This window comes from Phyllobates terribilis, unplaced genomic scaffold, assembly GCF_046119375.1.
Source record: "Phyllobates terribilis strain yellow unplaced genomic scaffold, ASM4611937v1 Scaffold_4__5_contigs__length_816908805, whole genome shotgun sequence".
NCBI lineage: Eukaryota > Metazoa > Chordata > Amphibia > Anura > Dendrobatidae > Phyllobates > Phyllobates terribilis.
The window spans coordinates 13,913,036-13,932,592 of record NW_027362764.1 but is presented as its reverse complement, the minus strand read 5'-3'; the positions used below and the strand labels follow the sequence as shown (position 1 = coordinate 13,932,592).

Below are 19,557 nucleotides of genomic sequence, written 5' to 3'. Positions count from 1 at the left end.
TGGCCTATGCTCAATAGATGTTTGCCGGAAATTAAAGAGTTTAAAATGCCCCCGTTAATTTCATATGATCGCTTGCCGGATTTTCTCTCCTTTGTGCATTTGTTTGTCGTACATGGTATCAATCATAGGTGTTTTTATTCATTTTTATATTCTTTTTTCTTTGATTCTTTAGATCTGCTGATGCTGTAGGACAATGGAGGACTTGACTCATCCCCATATATATATTATTGAGATCGTAATGTGTTATGAATTATATATCATATATAAACCTTTTATTGATATTGCGCTATGTTGGATTAGGAACGTGGCTTTCATTATATGCTCTTACCTTGGAGCCCGTGATCCAATATGATTGTACAGCTCTATTTATGACATGATAACCCTTCTATGGTGCTAGGGTAGAGATGTGTTCCTCACAGGTTCATATCTCCCCTATACCTTTAGCCTCTGGGTTGCTTGCTCCAGCATATGGGGGGCGTTCTCATGCTACTTGGGTCTATGGCTTATTTTTAACCACAGGATATTTCCTTTAATGCTTTATTTATTATTATTTGGATACGGTCCTTCTATTTGTAATATCTCTGATATTATATGAAAATTAGGCAAGTTTCCCTTCTCCAATATGGTGGGCAGTGCTCTTTATACTGCGTTGTGCCTCTAGATCATGTGACGCCCATGATGCTCTACGGTGCGATCATGTGATCACCATGTGACAGATGTTGTGGGCGATATGCCCTTTTCCAAGATGGCGCCGATATACCTGGTCTTCTAGTGCACAGATGCAGAAGTCCTTACCTCCTGCTCTGACATGCGTGGTATTAGCTGCAGGAACGCCGAGATTTTGGCGCTATATGCAAATGCAAATTGGGGTGAGCCATGTTCTCCTATTTGTATACACAGCTGCTGCATATGATCAGTTATGTATTGATATCAGTGTTATGGCTATCAGCCTGTCTACATTGTTTTTTTGCACTATGTCACTTTACACTGATTATGCACCATCATGTCTTGTAATATTATTTGTCTGAAAGATTATGTATATGTGTAGCACCCTGAGGATTCGGCTGCTACAGGGGTATTGCACCTCAAGCCAGAGGTGTGATATTCCACTCCCGGGTAAGGATGGAGTGTGGAACTGAGCTCAGTTAGCTGCATACACTACATACATCCCATTTCCGAGGGACAGACCGATGGTACTCCCACTAGGTATATGTGCAGGTACGACAGTGTCTGTCCCTGGCTGGAGTGGGAGGGGGGTGGAACATCCCAGTAGTGTAGGGGCAGATAGGGGGAGCAGTCTGGGTAAGGCTAGGAGCTCATTGGGTGCTGATCACCTGAGCTCACACATAGAGGGAGTATATAAGGTGGGAACCATCTTAGATCAGGGTCAGTCTTCTGTAGAGAGTCAGTCAGTCCTGAGAGGGGTCCAGGAGCGCCTGCAGAGAGAAGAGAGAGAGGAGAAGAGAATGACCCAGAGGGGGAGAAGAAGGAACCCCAAGAACCCAGAATTAGACCAGAAGGGTGAAGGGTTGGCACGCAAGGGAACTGGATCCCAAATTAGTGGAGGAAAGAAACAACCCTCAACTAAGAACCGGAGGCTGCGACATTACATGTGGAGCAGCCCCTCACCAAGTCCACAAGGAAGGCACACCAGGTATAGGGTCAGGGAACCCCGAAGAGGTGCACCCAATAGGAGACCCGAGGGAGCCGGACATGAGTGGACCCCTGGTGGGGAAGGCCAGTAGAGAGGACAGTCAGAAAGGGAGCTCAGGACCACGCTCCAGAATTGCTTGGGGGTTGGCCGAGTCCAGGACCTGGTGGACGCAGCGCGGCTCGGGCGGTCACTCAAGGCCAGAGTGACCAACAGAACAGCAGTAAGTAAAAACCCTGAACTGCACAGCCCGACTCTGAGTCTTCTTACCATCCACACTGCACCACCACTACCACCATCCTCTACACCTGACCCCCTGAGGCTATACCCCTCCCGTTGGGGGTTATACTATCACAGAAGCTGCACACACACCACCAGCCTCAGCGGACCCTGCTGCAGCGGCGGCCGTATTGACCGCAAATCAACGGGTGGCGTAGTCGACACTAAGAACACTAACAACATCTGTAAAGACTGCCACACACGGAGTTTGACACCCTGGGCACGGACCGGGTCACCGCCACTCGGAGACTACAACCCCCATCTGATCCGGCTCCGGGTATCCCCCAAACAACACTGGCCCAGGGGGCGCGTCAACTTTGGCGTAGTCGGCAGGATAACGTGCCCGCAACAACCGGGTACTGCGTGCCTGAAGAAAAGTTCACCGTTACCTCAAAAAGAAGTCTCCCGCCGGTTCCGGAGGGTCCCCGCCAACGGACCCCATCACAGGTCGTTTCCCACCGGTTGTCCGCCATTTGCAGCTTTTTCCCGCCATCCATGGAGTTTCCCGCCACTGGGAGACGATTCCCGCCATTTCCAAAGATTTCCCGCCTTGGAAGAGCGGACGCCATTATGGGCGTGCCAGAGGGTGGCAAAAGGCCACCTCCCATCGTGGGCCAGGTCGAAGAATGGCGCCAAAAGCGGAAACCGCGCCCACCAACAGAGACTGTGATGCTGGAAGTGTCCATCAGCGTGAGAGAACTGCCCCTGGAACTGACAATCACTAAGTTGCCCCGGGACCACCCTCAATGTGGGCGGAGACAGAACAAAGGAGCGAAGATGGGTGCAGCCTGGAGGAGTCCAGAGGGAGCGCACCCGGAGACAAGAAGTCTGGAGAGGAGTCCAGAGAGAGCGTACCCGGAGATGGAGGGAGAGACAGGCAGCACCGACCCAGTGGTCAGGAGCCTGCTGCAAGCAACAACCCCACTAGGCTTAGTGGAGATCCTAGCACAGCTCCCCCGAGACCGGGAGTGTGCACAGACCGCGCTGGAGGGCCTCGCACGGAGGATGGCCCAGGTGCAGCAAGAAACACTGACAGAGTGGAGCCGTGAGATGGCCCAGCAGACCGGAACCCGTCAGCGGAGCACGCCACCCGAGACGAGGAGACAGACCGCCTCTGAGGATGGCGCAGGAGGAATGAAGGCAGGAGACGGCGCCGAGAAGGGAGCTGAACGGACGGAGGCAGGTAAAGGGGACGTCTCTACCCCGAGCCGAGAAACCGTGTACCTGTCCCAGCTCCCCGTCGCAGAGCCCGAAATTCCCCCTGCCGTGCCCGTCACTGCATCGTCACCGTGCCAGACTAGGCCTCAAGCAGAAGCCGCGGCCGCGACCCCTGTGACGTCACGCGCCTCAACTCTGAGCGCGGCGAAGCAGGAAATACCATCGGCCTGGTCGCAAGGTCTAGTACCTCCGGGCGCCGCAGTACCAACAGTGCCCTCTGCCGAGCCACCGGCCTGGTCGCAAAGTCAAGTACACCCGGGCGCCGCCGTCTTCACAGTGCCCTTCACCTTCAGGGTGCCCCAGGCCTGGTCGCAAGGCCTGGTGAACCCGGGCGCCGCTACCACCACCGCGCCCTCAACCTCCACAGTGCCGCACCTGGGTGAAGACTTGTTAGCCCAGCATATTTGCCCGGATGGGCAGCCCTTTGAGTGGTCACCGGAGTACTACCATCCCCGACTCCGGAAAGAAAGACCCCTGGATGAGCCCCTGATCCCGGCTCCGGCGCCCGCCAAGATCACCCCACTCTCGTTGGAGGAAGCGCAGTTTGCGTGGGACCCCACTGGAGGAGACCTCATCGGGTTCACTCAAGAGACCCGGGCGGCCGCAGCCCAGCGAGCAGAGTGCTGCCGGCAGCAATTAGAGGTTTTCGACCGGGAACGACGAGAGAGGCGGGTCCGCGAGGAGCGGCTGCAAGTGAGGAGTGCAGAACAGAAGAGCCGGACCCGACGGAACCCCCGTGCAGCCCACGGTCCCCGTGCCACCGGGACTGTAATTAAATTCCAACTGCAGCACGGTTGGGGCTTCATCAGAGATCATCACACCCCCGGCGACGTCTTCGTGACCAGAAGAGATGTCGAGTCCCACCTACCGGAGGGACACAGAGGTCGTGACCTTTACCTGGGTGATGAGGTCACCTTTACCCGGCACCAATGTGCCAAAGGACCCTATGCCCTTCATGTACACCGGCTGACAGAGGAAGAGCTGAGGTGTGAGGAGGAGCAAGAGGACCCGGACGGGTCTGAAGACAAAGAAGGAGCAGGAGGACGCCGTCATTAAAGTACGGTAAAGAGACTGTAAATAGTTACCCGTCGGGGTACAGTGAACTGTTGCTGCTTTAAATATGTCCCCGTTGGGACAAGAGTGAACCGTACCCGTGTGTCCCTATCCCCCAACAGGCTGAGGACTGTGAACAGCCATTCCTCTTCCCCATTGGCCGAGGACTGAGAGCGGCCATATTCCCCTTGTATATAGTTGCGCTTTTTAAGGCGCCCCCTACTGGTTTTATAGGAAAGCCGTGTTTTTCTACCAGAGACTGTGGCACTTTACCCGGTCACAAGTCGCACCGTGGCCGGAGGAACAAGAAAAAGTTTATGCTGATGATATATATATAATGTTTTATATGTTTATGTTATTATGAAAATTTGTATGTTTATGGATGTTTTAGTCTCTTACAGCCCGAGGACGTGCTGTGATTTACCAGGGGGGAATGTAGCACCCTGAGGATTCGGCTGCTACAGGGGTATTGCACCTCAAGCCAGAGGTGTGATATTCCACTCCCGGGTAAGGATGGAGTGTGGAACTGAGCTCAGTTAGCTGCATACACTACATACATCCCATTTCCGAGGGACAGACCGATGGTACTCCCACTAGGTATATGTGCAGGTACGACAGTGTCTGTCCCTGGCTGGAGTGGGAGGGGGGTGGAACATCCCAGTAGTGTAGGGGCAGATAGGGGAAGCAGTCTGGGTAAGGCTAGGAGCTCATTGGGTGCTGGTCACCTGAGCTCACACATGGAGTATATAAGGTGGGAACCATCTTAGATCAGGGTCAGTCTTCTGTAGAGAGTCAGTCAGTCCTGAGAGGGGTCCAGGAGCGCCTGCAGAGAGAAGAGAGAGAGGAGAAGAGAAGGACCCAGAGGGGGAGAAGAAGGAACCCCAAGAACCTAGAATTAGACCAGAAGGGTGAAGGGTTGGCACGCAAGGGAACCGGATCCCAAATTAGTGGAGGAAAGAAACAACCCTCAACTAAGAACCGGAGGCTGCGACATTACATGTGGAGCAGCCCCTCACCAAGTCCACAAGGAAGGCACACCAGGTATAGGGTCAGGGAACCCCGAAGAGGTGCACCCAATAGGAGACCCGAGCGAGCCGGACATGAGTGGACCCCTGGTGGGGAAGGCCAGTAGAGAGGACAGTCAGAAAGGGAGCTCAGGACCACGCTCCAGAATTGCTTGGGGGTTGGCCGAGTCCAGGACCTGGTGGACGCAGCGCGGCTCGGGCGGTCACTCAAGGCCAGAGTGACCAACAGAACAGCAGTAAGTAAAAACCCTGAACTGCACAGCCCGACTCTGAGTCTTCTTACCATCCACACTGCACCACCACTACCACCATCCTCTACACCTGACCCCCTGAGGCTATACCCCTCCCGTTGGGGGTTATACTATCACAGAAGCTGCACACACACCACCAGCCTCAGCGGACCCTGCTGCAGCGGCGGCCGTATTGACCGCAAATCAACGGGTGGCGTAGTCGACACTAAGAACACTAACAACATCTGTAAAGACTGCCACACACGGAGTTTGACACCCTGGGCACGGACCGGGTCACCGCCACTCGGAGACTACAACCCCCATCTGATCCGGCTCCGGGTATCCCCCAAACAACACTGGCCCAGGGGGCGCGTCATATGTAGCACCCTGAGGACTCGGCTGCTACAGGGGTATTGCACCTCGACCCAGAGGTGTGGTATTCCACTCCCGGGTAAGGATGGAGTGTGGAATTGAGCTTAGTAGGCTGCATGCACTACATACATCCCATTTCCGGGGGACAGAACAACGGTACTCCCACCAGTATATGTGCAGGTACGACAGCGTCTGTCCCTGGCTGGAGTGGGAGGGGGGTGGAACATCCCAGTAGTGTAGGGGCAGATAGTGGGAGTAGTCTGGGTAAAGCTAGGAGCTCATTGGGTGCTGGTCACCTGGGCTCACACATAGAGGGAGTATATAAGGTGGGCACCATCTGAGATCAGGGTCAGAGAGCCTGAGGAGAAGCAGAGCAGAGGAGCTCAGCCAGAAGGGCTGACAGGGAGCTGTGGCTCCGGCTGGGCCCAGCTCCAGAACAGAGCCTGCTGAGAGAGAGAGAGAGAGGAGTAAGAAGGACCCAGAGAGGAAACAAGAAGAGAACCCCAAGATCCCAGAATAAGGACAGAAGGGTGAAGGGTTGGCGGACACGGGTACCGGATCCCAAGCTGGCAGAGACCAAAACAAACCTTAGCCAGGAACCGGAGGTCGTGGTCAGGATCTGCCGCGACCCTCACCAAATCCACTAGAAAGGCACACCAAGTATAGGGTCAGGGAGCCCAGAGGAGGCTTGACCACCAAGAGACCCGAGGGAGCCGGCCAAAAGTGGATCCCTGGTGGGAACGGCCAGAGGAAGGGAGAGTCAGAAAGGAGCTCAGGACCACGCTCCGGAATTGCCTGGGGGTTGGCCGAGTCCAGGACCTGGTGGACGCAGCACGGCTCGGGTGGTCACTCAAGGCCAGAGTGACTAAAGCAACATCAGTGAGTAAAAACCCTGAAACTGCATCTCCTGACTCTGCCTCTCCTTCCTGCATCATCACAACCCCCACCATCTACACCTGCTGCCCTGAGGCCATACCCCTCCCGTTGGGGGTTATACCATCACTGCTGCACATATACCACCGGCCTCAGTGGACTGCTCTGCAGCGGCGGCTTCAAAGCCGCACTCAACGGGTGGCGTAGTCGACACATCAAATTAACATCTACTGCCATAGACTGCCGCTTAGTTTGACACCCTGGGCACGGACCAGGTCACCGCCACAAGGACTACTACCCCCATACAGATCCGGCTCCGGGTATCCCTTGAACATGGCCCAGGGGGCGCGCCATATATTCTGCACTTTTCATGTAATTGCTGCTGATTACTATTGTAATTAGATCGCCTTAAATACTCTGCACTTGCACCTTACCTATGCTTGAGAAAGGTCCACAATTTTGGACCGAAACGTTGCCATATGGGCCATTAAACCTTATCACTTTATTCTACTCTGTGTGCTGCCTCCATTTTTGCATGGATATCTAAAGGACTGGTATGTACCTGGGGGCTTTTTCTGCACCAAAAACATAATTTTTGTGCTGTTTCCTATTTTTTGATTATATATATATCTATCAAGGGGAAAACAGGGTACCCGGAATCTATTGTAATTAAGGCGGGAGGCGGGTGTAAGATTGTATTCCTGAGAGGAGCCCGTGTCACGGTCACGGTAGAGCTACGGGTAGGCCCTGTAATGGATACGGTTGGGAGTGGTGTAGCCTGGGGCAGTCCTTCACCATACTGTGAAGCTGACGCCGGCCCTGTCCTTCACTATACTGTGAAGCTGACGCCGGCCCTGTCCTTCTCCATACTGTGAAGCTGACGCCGGCCCTGTCCTTCTCCATACTGTGAAGCTGACGCCGGCCCTGTCCTTCTCCATACTGTGAAGCTGACGCCGGCACTGTCCTTCTCCATACTGTGAAGCTGACGCCGGCCCTGTCCTTCACTATACTGTGAAGCTGACGCCGGCCCTGTCCTTCTCCATACTGTGAAGCTGACGCCGGCCCTGTCCTTCTCCATACTGTGAAGCTGACGCCGGCCCTGTCCTTCTCCATACTGTGAAGCTGACGCCGGCACTGTCCTTCTCCATACTGTGAAGCTGACGCCGGCCCTGTCCTTCTCCATACTGTGAAGCTGACGCCGGCACTGTCCTTCTCCATACTGTGAAGCTGACGCCGGCCCTGTCCTTCTCCATACTGTGAAGCTGACGCCGGCCCTGTCCTTCTCCATACTGTGAAGCTGACGCCGGCCCTGTCCTTCACCATACTGTGAAGCTGACGCCGGCCCTGTCCTTCTCCATACTGTGAAGCTGACGCCGGCCCTGTCCTTCTCCATACTGTGAAGCTGACGCCGGCCCTGTCCTTCTCCATACTGTGAAGCTGACGCCGGCCCTGTCCTTCTCCATACTGTGAAGCTGACGCCGGCCCTGTCCTTCTCCATACTGTGAAGCTGACACTTGGGATCTCTCAGGCGGTATACGTTGTATTTGTGATTGTTGGCTGTTGTGGCCGATATCTTGTTTAGAAGAGAAATACTGTCATTTATTGCAAGTTATAAAAAAAAGTAGCTCATTTGGTAACATATCGGAGTCAGAGTCCTCCATAGCAGCGCCGTACCTCACACACACTCATATGCGACTGCGTTACAGTCGTCACACACACATATATACTCACTCACTCTGCAGGCAGCTGGATTTCTTCATCATACGATATTACATCCTAGGAACCCGGGATTTCAGGGCAGTTGCTAGGGTGGTGGTTGTGCACAGAGGCCTGAGCCCTCCCGTCCCTCCCCGTCCCGCTCTCGGCCCTCCCGTCCCACTCTCGGCCCTCCCGTCCCGCTCTCGGCCCTCCCCGTCCCGCTCTCGGCCCTCCCCGTCCCGCTCTCGGCCCTCCCGTCCCGCTCTCGGCCCTCCCGTCCCGCTCTGGGCCCTCCCGTCCTGCTCTCGGCCCTCCCCGTCCCGCTCTCGGCCCTCCCCGTCCCGCTCTCGGCCCTCCCGTCCCGCTCTGGGCCCTCCCGTCCTGCTCTTGGCCCTCCCCGTCCCGCTCTCGGCCCTCCCCGTCCCGCTCTCGGCCCTGCATCCTCCAGCCCTGACCCTCCCTCACCCGTCTCGACTGCCGGTGACATTAAAGCAGATGAGGGAGGGGGGGAGGCTGGAGCTGCTATGGGAAGAGCTCAGTGCTAGAATCTTCCATGGTCTTGTTCTCCTCACAGCACTGGCACCGCTCACCACCTCTCATTGGTTTCTTCAGCTCCCCTGCTTGATTTCATTGGCTGGGGGCTATAGACAGCAGCTGTGCTGGAGATTTGTATCTCCTAGTGAGGTATGTAAATCAGCCATGCCCAGAGCAGGATCGGGAGACCTGACCACCTCTGCCCCTCCTCCTTACTGCCGACGCCTGTCTCACTGCTGGGACCAGACAGGTCTCGCTGCTGCTGCTGCTCACATGAGAAGACACTTTCAGGCCGCACCGTCTTCTCCTGCTCCTGCCCTAAAAGCACATTAAAGGGGCTTCAGCAGAGTGAGTGGCCCACAGGAGAGGGTGGCCCCTCTGGCAAATGCCAGAACTGCCAGATGGCCAGTCCGGCCCTGCCTCGGGCATATGGCAGCTGACCCCCAAGGGACAGGAGGCAGGGACTGCCAGGAATGGTAGACTTGGGAAGTACTAGCTGGCATGGCTGGCATAGTGACTGGCACGACAGACACACAGGTAGGCAGCTACCTGCAGGCATGACTGATATACTGGCAGGCTGATATGCAGACTGGCATGGCAAGTGCCGACGGGTCCGGCTGATATGCTGCTTGGCACGGCAGGTGCAGGCGGGTCCGGCAGATATTATATTGGGTAAGCACCGCGCTGGTCCACTGAGGCCAGGAAATAAAGAGAGTGTGGGTATATTTTATAGCTGTTTATTAATTAGATATATTTAAAATTAAGGAATAAAAGTATGGATTAAAAGGATAAGGTGCACTGTGCTGTAGCTGAGGTATGAAGGACCAGCGAGGGTAATGGAGCTTCTAAGGGATCCAGAGCCTATGGATACCTGTAAAAAGTATAGAGCCTATTAGTATTGAGTATGGGTAACCTTATAGGGTTTCTTTGTGATGGGCTGTATATACCTGGAGTGGAGGTAGATATACAGTGGGTACGGAAAGTATTCAGACCCCTTTAAATTTTTCACTCTTTGTTTCATTGCAGCCATTTGGTAAATTCTAAAAAGTTCATTTTTTCCTCATTAAAGTACACTGTGCGCCCCATCTTCATTGGAAAAAAACAGAAATGTAGAAATTTTTGCAAATTTATTAAAAAAGAAAAACTGAAATATCACATGGTCATAAGTATTCAGACCCTTTGCTCAGACACTCATATTTAAGTCACATGCTGTCCATTTCCTTGTGCTCCTCCTTGAGATGGTTCTACTCCTTCATTGGAGTCCAGCTGTGTTTAATTAAACTGATAGGACTTGATTTGGAAAGGTGCACACCTGTCTATATAAGACCTCACAGCTCACAGTGCATGTCAGACCAAATGAGAATCATGTGAGCCATGGGGTACTCGGCAGCCGGGCCTATGGATGCTGGCGGGGGATATCACGGTGGCTGGCCCGGTCTATGGCCCAGGGCGGTCAACAAAAGGGGGGGATATTTACAGGGGATTATAAGAGTTCGTGACGCCACATGTGGAATGCGGCTAAAGGGGGCCGGTGCTGCGGAGCAGTCCTCTGAGGCAGATGTTTAGGGCAGCTTATGATGGAGCGGCTCCCCACAGGTGGAGCGGCTCCCCACAGATGGAGCGGGCCTCAGGGCAGCGTGGGTGGATGGATGGTGGTGCAGGGGAGAGACGGCCAGGACGGTTCCGGAAGAAATGACAGACACTCACACGGGGGTGCGCTTCGGTAACTTTACTGGTGTCGGTGCAGGTATGGTCCAGGGTACTCGGTAGGCAGGGTGCACTCTGGACTCTCCCCTAGTGAGCGGGTATAGGGCCTCCTGATCCGTTGCTTCCACTTGCTAAGCTTCTGACCTGCCTGGAGCTAGGCCTGGCTTAATTACTGTCTCTCTCTCTCGCACCTGCTGACCTGGTGGTAGGGCTTTCTCTTGGAGATCACTCTCCCTGGACGATGGGGCCTCCGTGACTCCTAGCCCTGGTGCGGTAGTCAGCGTTGGTAGACCTGGGACTTGTAGTCCTCCAGGTGTCCGGTGATCCCTACTGGGTATGAAGGAACCCGGTAGGCGCGGACCCGTTGTCCGGTGTATATTTCAGGGTGAACCTGGTACGCTCCTCTGCCCCCTCAACTCCTCTCTACTTTCCTCTTTGCCGTCGGCCACACTCGGGGCCCTCACTCCTCACTCGTGCTGTAGGCCTTGGCTCGCCTAAGCACAGCAGCCAGCGTGCTGCCTCTTCACTGGTCTAAGTGCCAGACACTCTCTCACTTCTCTGAGCTGCCTGGCTCCACCTTCCATATATATATGTCCCTAACGGGCTCCCTCTGCTGGTCTGAGGTGGAAGGGTGGAGGTGTGTGAATGTAGTGAGGGCCTCTTGTGGAGAAGTCCATCCATGCACCCTACTGGGTTCTGTGGCACCTGTTCATAGCAGGGAGCCACACATGCACTCAAAGGAACTGCCCAAGGAGCTCAGAGACAGAATTGTGGCAAGGCACAGATCTGGCCAAGGTTACAAAAGAATTTCTGCATTACTCATGGTTCCTAAGAGCACAGTGGCCTCCATGATCCTTAAATGAAAGAAGTTTGGGACCACCAGAAGCCTTCCTAGACCTGGCCGTCCAGCCAAAATGAGCAATTGTGGGAGAAGAGCCTTGGTGAGAGAGGTAAAGAAGAACCCCAAGATCACTGTGGCTGAGCTACAGAGAATGCAGTAGGGAGATTGGAGAAAGTTCCACAAAGTCAACTATCACTGCAGCCCTCCATCAGTCGGGCCTTTATGGCAGAGTGGCCCGACGGAAGTCTCCCCTCAGTTCAAGACATATGAAAGCCCGCATAGAGTTTGCTCAAAAACACATGAAGGACTCTCTCAGACTATGAGAAATAAGATTCTCTGGTCTGATGAGACAAAGATAGAACTTTTTGGTGATAATTCTAAGCGGTATGTGTGGAGAAAACCAGGCACTGTTCATCACCTGCCCAATACAATCCCAACAGTGAAACATGGTGGTGGCAGCATCATGCTATGGGGGTGTTTTTCAGCTGCAGGGAAAGGACGACTGGTTGCAATTGAAGGTGTAGCGCCGGCGTCCCTGCCCTCTGCTAGGCAGGGACGCTGTTCCCCTCACCTCCCTGCTCCGTGCCCGGCGTCCTCCTCCCGCTCTGCTGGCAGCGCGCGCTCCTTCCCGGCCACTGTGCTTAGGGCGCGGCGCGCGCGCTCTCCCTTCCTCTTAAAGGGGCCGCGCGCGCCGTCCTAAGGAGTCCCCGGCCAATGGCCGGAGGACTTCACCATATATAAGGCACCTCCTCCAAAATGGAGGTGCCCGAGCAATGTTGTTGCACTGTTCTACTCTGCTTCAGCCCTCAGGTCCCGTTGCCAGTTACCTGCCAGTTACCTGCCTGATTCCTGCCAGAGTCCTGCCAGTTTGCTGTCTGTTTCCTGCCTGTTATTCCTGCTACCTGCTTGCTAGCCTGAGGTCCGACGGTCTGCCTTACAACTCCTGTCAGTCTGTCTAAGGACCAGCTTGCCCGCTCACCTGGGAGCGCACATCAGCTACCTGCCTGCTTGCTAGCCTGAGGTCCGACGGTCTGCCTTTCTACTCCTGTCAGTCTGTCTATGGACCAGCTTGCCCGCTCACCTGGGAGCGCTCCTCCGCTACCTGCCTGCTTGCCTGCCCGGAGGCTCCGCCGTCACGTGCTGTGACCACCAGCTATTCCAGAGACTCTTGCCCGCTCACCTGGGAGCGCTTCTCCGCTACCTGCCTGCTTGCCTGCCCGGAGGCTCCGCCGTCACGTGCTGTGACCACCAGCTATTCCAGAGACTCTTGCCCGCTCACCTGGGAGCTCTTCTCCGCTACCTGCCTGCTTGCCTACCTGGAGGCTTCGCCATCACGTGCTGTGACCACCTGCTATTCCAGAGACTCTCGCTTGCTCACCTGGGAGCACACATCCTCCATCTGCCTTGCTAGCCTACCTGGAGGTTCAGCCATCACAGGTCGTACCTACCCTTTACCTAGAGACTGCCCCGGTCACTTGCCGTGACCTCCAGCCCGTTCACCCAGAGACTGCCCCGGTCACTTGCCGTGACCTCCAGCCCGTTCACCCAGAGACTGCCCCGGTCACTTGCCGTGACCTCCAGCCCGTTCATCCAGAGACTGTCCCGGTCACTTGCCGTGACCTCCTGCCCGTACACCCAGAGACTGTCCCGGTCACCTGCTGTGACTGCCTGCCTGGTCGCCACCCGCTCCCTTACAAGGACCGCCCCCTTGTATAGTAGCTCAGAGGTTCCGCCTCCCAGACCCGTTACAGTTTGCTCGGGCCATGGAACCCGGTGGCACCCAAGCTCCCTCGCTCTCGGACCTCTGTCATGAACTGTCCCGTCAGAGGTCCCAACAGGAGTCCATCCTGGGTCACCTGCGGAATGTCAATTCTCGCCTGGATACTCTGACTGCTCCACCAGCAACCACCGCCAGTGCCATGACTCGCAACCCGGCAGCTCCGCTGCCCACCAATACCATGGTATCCTACCCCGGACCCCGGCTTTCTGCACCTCCTCGCTTCGGAGGCGACTCCGCCCAGGCTCGGGGCTTCATAAATCAGTGCACCCTGCACTTTGAACTATTGTCCCACCAGTTTAACTCCGACCGGGCCAAAATTGCCTTCATCATGTCCCATCTCACCGGGGAGGCCCTGGCCTGGCTAAATCCTCTATGGGAGAGAGGAGACCCCCTGGTGTCCGACTTGCCTGCCTTCCTCACGGCTTTCCGGAAAGTCTTCGACGAACCCGGACGGAAGACCTCATCCGCATCATCTCTGCTACGCCTCCGTCAGGGAAGTCTCACCGTGGGCCAATATGCCATACGGTTCCGTACCCTTGCCTCGGAGCTGGCCTGGGATAACGACGCTCTGGTATCCGTCTTCTGGGAGGGTCTGTCCGGCCGTATTAAAGATGAACTTGCCGGTCGGGACATTCCTACCACTCTCGATGACCTAATAACTCTTGCCACCCGGATTGACCTACGGTTCCAGGAGCGTGCCAAAGAGGTCACCCGTGAGAGGAGGTTTCCACGTCTAGCTCCTACCTTTCAGAAACCCGTCACTCCCTCCGTCTCTCCCCAGGTACACTCTCCTGAGTCTATGCAGGTCGACCAGACCAAGATGGTCAAAACCCGTCAGGACTTACGCCGTGCCGAGGGGAGCTGCTTCTACTGTGGCAGTAAGGAGCACCGGATCCGTGCCTGCCCAGAGAGGTCGGGAAACGCCTGTGTCTAGGTTCGCTCAGAGAGGTCGACCTAGACAAGAATAAATCCTCTCCATCTCTGCTGCTGTCAGTTTCAATCGTCTGCGGGGAGAACCGTTATTTCGAACTAGCCCAACTGGACTCTGGAGCAGCCGGGAATCTTATTTCACAGTCCCTGGTAGAGAAATACCGCATCCCCACCAAACCTCTGGCTGTACCCTTGTCTGTTGCTGCCGTGGATGGGGGTCTCTTACCACGCCCCATCCAACTCATCACCGAATCCATTACTCTACAGGTGGGAATGCTGCATTCTGAGAGTATCTCCTTTCATGTTCTGCCTGGACTCTCTCACGCCCTCTTGCTAGGTCTACCTTGGCTCCAGAGACATGCACCCGTGCTTGACTGGCAGACCGGAGAAGTCCTTCGCTGGGGACAGGACTGCCATAAGACCTGTCTGGTTCCCGTCCATCCCGTCCGTCCTTCTCCTACCCCAGCTAATCTACCTGGACTTCCGATTCCTTATTGGTCTTATGCTGATGTCTTTAATAAAAAGGAAGCAGAGACACTACCCCCTCATAGACCATACGACTGCCCTATCGACCTGTTACCTGGTACTACTCCTCCCCGTGGGCGTATTTATCCATTATCCGCTGCTGAGACCCGGTCGATGTCCGAATATATTGAGGAGAATCTGGCCAGGGGATTCATCCGGAAATCTACCTCCCCGGCGGGAGCAGGCTTCTTCTTCGTAAAAAAGAAGGACGGCTCTCTCCGTCCCTGTATAGACTATAGAGGCCTTAACCAAATCACGGTGAAGAATAAGTACCCCCTTCCGCTCATTCCGGAGTTATTTGATCGTCTGAGAGGGGCTAGAATCTTCACCAAACTGGACCTCCGTGGGGCGTACAACCTGGTTCGTATCCGTCAGGGGGATGAATGGAAGACGGCATTCAACACCCGGGACGGCCACTATGAATATCTGGTAATGCCCTTTGGTCTCTGTAACGCTCCTGCCGTCTTTCAAGAGTTGGTCAATGACATCTTCCGGGACCTTCTCTACTCCTGCGTAGTGGTGTACCTGGACGACATCTTGGTCTTCTCTCCGGATCTCCAGACTCACCGGAGGGACGTTCGTCAGGTCCTGCTCAGGCTCAGGCAGAATCACCTCTTCGCTAAATACGAGAAGTGCCTCTTTGAGCAGACCTCGCTTCCGTTTTTGGGCTACATTATTTCTCAGACCGGCCTACGAATGGATCCAGAGAAACTGTCTGCCATCGAGAAATGGCCTCGACCGGAGGGGTTGAAGGCCATTCAGCGGTTCCTGGGCTTCGCCAACTACTACCGCCTCTTCATACCACACTTCTCTTCCCGGACTGCCCCAATTTCCGCGCTCACCCGTAAGGGTACTAATCCCAAAGAGTGGCCGCCCGAAGCAGAGGAGGCCTTTCTTTCCTTAAAACAGGCCTTCTCTTCCGCCCCGGTGCTGCATCGCCCGGACGGCAACAAGCAGTTCTTCCTGGAAGTTGACGCCTCCTCCTCTGGAGCCGGAGCGGTACTTACTCAAAAATCATCTTCCGGGAGGATGGTAACTTGCGGCTTCTTCTCTAAACTCTTCTCCTCCTCAGAGCGCAATTATTCCATAGGAGACCGAGAGTTATTGGCCATCAAACTGGCATTGGAGGAGTGGCGTTACCTGCTCGAGGGGGCTCTTCACCCGGTAATAATTTACACTGACCACAAGAACTTGGCTTATCTCCAGCATGCCCAGAGACTTAACCCGCGCCAAGCCCGGTGGTCCTTGTTTTTTGCTCGCTTTGATTTTGTTCTTCATTTTCGCCCGGCTGACAAAAACGTCAAGGCGGACGCCTTGTCTCGATCCTTTCTGGTGTCTGATCTCGAGGAAGATCCGAAACACATCATCGATCCCGCCAGAGTAATGCAGGTGGCTCCCGTGAGTCTAAATCGTCTCCCTCCCGGAAAGACGTTCGTATCAGTACCTGATCGGGAGAAGATCCTTCACTGGGGTCACTCGTCTAAACTGGCTGGCCATGCCGGTCAGAAAAAGACCCTCCAGCTTATTACCCGGCACTACTGGTGGCCTACCCTGCACAAGGACGTAATAGACTTTGTTTCTGCCTGTGTGTCCTGCGCCCGCAACAAGGTTCCGAGACATCTGCCAGCCGGTCGCCTCCTTCCGCTCCCAGTACCTGCTGCCCCCTGGCAGCATATAGCAATGGACTTTATAACAGACCTCCCAGTCTCTGCCGGTTGTACGGTCATTTGGGTGGTCGCTGACCGCTTCTCCAAGATGGCTCATTTCGTTCCCCTGCCAGGCCTCCCGTCTGCACCCGAGCTAGCTAAAGACTTTATTCGTCACATCTTCCGTCTTCATGGCCTGCCCCTCCACATCGTGTCGGATCGTGGGGTACAGTTCACCTCACGCTTCTGGAGAGCCACTTGTAAACTGCTAGACGTCACCCTGGACTTCTCTTCCGCTTACCACCCACAGTCCAATGGTCAAGTGGAGCGGATCAATCAGAATCTGACCAGTTACCTCCGGCACTTCGTTAATGCCCATCATTCAGACTGGGTGGATCTCCTACCATGGGCCGAGTTCTCTTATAACAATCACGAGAGCGAATCCTCCTCCAAATCCCCGTTTTTTGTAGTCTTCGGTCAGCATCCTCGGATTCCTTTTCCTGTCTCCACCTCTGTGGACAACCCGGCTGCGGAATCTCTCGTTGGCAAATTTTCCTCCATTTGGGAGAGTACCCGATCCGCACTCCTTCAGTCGTCCGAACGGATGAAAAGACACGCTGACAAAAAACGCCTGGATCCTCCACAATTTCGTCCCGGAGATAAAGTCTGGCTCTCATCTAAATATGTCCGACTCAAGATACCTTCTTACAAGTTAGGGCCTCGGTTCATCGGCCCCCTGGAGGTCATCAGTCAGATCAACCCGGTGGCCTATAAATTGAAACTCCCGGCCAACTTACGGATCCCTAACTCCTTCCATGTATCTCTCCTCAAACCTGTGGTACTTAACTCTTTTTCCAAGTCTACAGGTACGCCTCCTGCTCCGGTTTCTGCTGAGGACGAGTTTGAGGTAGAGAACATTCTTGCCACCAAAAGGGTAAGAGGAAAGACCTTTTTTCTAGTAGATTGGAAGAGGTTTGGTCCTGAGGAGAGAACGTGGGAGCCCCGGGAGAACATCCATGCCCCGCTCATCCTTGCTAAATTTCTGTCTGGCCTAAAAAAGGGGGGGCCTAAAGGGGGGGGTACTGTAGCGCCGGCGTCCCTGCCCTCTGCTAGGCAGGGACGCTGTTCCCCTCACCTCCCTGCTCCGTGCCCGGCGTCCTCCTCCCGCTCTGCTGGCAGCGCGCGCTCCTTCCCGGCCACTGTGCTTAGGGCGCGCGCGTGCGCTCTCCCTTCCTCTTAAAGGGGCCGCGCGCGCCGTCCTAAGGAGTCCCCGGCCAATGGCCGGAGGACTTCACCATATATAAGGCACCTCCTCCAAAATGGAGGTGCCCGAGCAATGTTGTTGCACTGTTCTACTCTGCTTCAGCCCTCAGGTCCCGTTGCCAGTTACCTGCCAGTTACCTGCCTGATTCCTGCCAGAGTCCTGCCAGTTTGCTGTCTGTTTCCTGCCTGTTATTCCTGCTACCTGCTTGCTAGCCTGAGGTCCGACGGTCTGCCTTACAACTCCTGTCAGTCTGTCTAAGGACCAGCTTGCCCGCTCACCTGGGAGCGCACATCAGCTACCTGCCTGCTTGCTAGCCTGAGGTCCGACGGTCTGCCTTTCTACTCCTGTCAGTCTGTCTATGGACCAGCTTGCCCGCTCACCTGGGAGCGCTCCTCCGCTACCTGCCTGCTTGCCTGCCCGGAGGCTCCGCCGTTACGTGCTGTGACCACCAGCTATTCCAGAGACTCTTGCCCGCTCACCTGGGAGCGATTCTCCGCTACCTGCCTGCTTGCCTGCCCGGAGGCTCCGCCGTCACGTGCTGTGACCACCAGCTATTCCAGAGACTCTTGCCCGCTCACCTGGGAGCGCTTCTCCGCTACCTGCCTGCTTGCCACCTGGAGGCTTCGCCGTCACGTGCTGTGACCACCTGCTATTCCAGAGACTCTCGCTTGCTCACCTGGGAGCACACATCCTCCATCTGCCTTGCTAGCTTACCTGGAGGTTCAGCCATCACAGGTCGTACCTACCCTTTACCTAGAGACTGCCCCGGTCACTTGCCGTGACCTCCAGCCCGTTCACCCAGAGACTGCCCCGGTCACTTGCCGTGACCTCCAGCCCGTTCACCCAGAGACTGCCCCGGTCACTTGCCGTGACCTCCAGCCCGTTCATCCAGAGACTGTCCCGGTCACTTGCCGTGACCTCCTGCCCGTACACCCAGAGACTGTCCCGGTCACCTGCTGTGACTGCCTGCCTGGTCGCCACCCGCTCCCTTACAAGGACCGCCCCCTTGTATAGTAGCTCAGAGGTTCCGCCTCCCAGACCCGTTACAGAAGGAAACATGAATGCGGCCAAGTACAGAGATATCCTGAATGAAAACCTCTTCCAGAGTGCTCTGGACCTCAGACTTGGCCGAAGGTTCACCTTCCAACAAGACAATGACCCTAAGCACAAAGCTAAAATAACAAAGGAGAGGCTTCAGAACAACTCTGTGACCATTCTTGACTGGCCCAGCCAGAGCCCTGACCTAAACCCAATTGAGCATCTCCGGAGAGACCTGAAAATGGCTGTCCACCAACGTTCACCATCCAACCTGATGGAACTGGAGAGGATCTGCAAGGAAGAATGGCAGAGGATCCCCAAATCCAGGTGTGAAAAACTTGTTGCATCATTCCCAAGAAGACTCATGGCTGTACTAGCTCAAAAGGGGGCTTCTACTCAATACTGAGCAAAGGGTCTGAATACTTATGACCATGTGATATTTCAGTTTTTCTTTTTTAATATGCTGGTGTGTCACTCTCCATAAGGAGAAACGCTACCCCTTAGACCTCAGTCCAGAGCCTCTCATCTAGCCAAATCAGTTCTCATACTTTGCACTGACGAGGGCCAACAGCCCGAAACACCGTGTCTGCAAATTGAGATTCTGATTTGGCTTTTATCCTAAGTCATATTGCACGACTCGTTAAAGGGTTGATTGTGACTTGCAGGATTGCTACTTCCAATAGGTGGCGCTATAGAGTACATGTCCTCTTTTTCTCTGAAGAGGCAATTTGCATATTAAATTTCCCAGAGGAGCATTGCATGGCGAATAAGCCTCCTTACCTTGAGGTGCCAGAGCCGGTGGGTCACTCTCCACTAGGAGAAACGTTACTCCTTAGACCTCTTTTTTAATAAATTTGCAAAAATTTCTACATTTCTGTTTATTTTCAGTCAAG

At 54.9% G+C, this 19,557-nt stretch overlaps 1 protein-coding gene across 1 annotated transcript in view; it reads left to right on the top strand.

Annotated features, from left to right (window-relative positions):
- The first annotated feature begins 777 nt into the window (after positions 1–777).
- The window catches only part of LOC141264817 (uncharacterized), a 184,493-nt gene continuing 165,713 nt past the window's right edge, over positions 778–19,557 (top strand). The window contains exon 1 of the mRNA XM_073677161.1: positions 778–869. The gene's annotated coding sequence lies outside the window, so the exon portion shown is untranslated. The remainder of the gene's footprint in view (positions 870–19,557) is intronic.